Source organism: Triplophysa rosa, linkage group LG19, assembly GCF_024868665.1.
Source record: "Triplophysa rosa linkage group LG19, Trosa_1v2, whole genome shotgun sequence".
NCBI classification, from domain to species: domain Eukaryota; kingdom Metazoa; phylum Chordata; class Actinopteri; order Cypriniformes; family Nemacheilidae; genus Triplophysa; species Triplophysa rosa.
Window position 1 is genome coordinate 1,816,100 of NC_079908.1, and position 201 is coordinate 1,816,300.

The window sequence follows — 201 nt, forward strand, 5'->3', positions numbered from 1 at the left end:
CCCTGCCCCTGGCCCTTCGCCCCTCTCCTGTTAAGCGAAGCCGTTATGGCTGCCTGATCCGCCCCCCTCTCCGTTGACTTTTATATACACTGTAAACGCTGTTCTGTTTTGCATGTATGAATAGAGACCTATGTTTTATTTTGGGGTACATGTTCGGTCTGGCCTGTTTTTAGGGGTGAATTCTGGGGGGGGCCTGTGTGG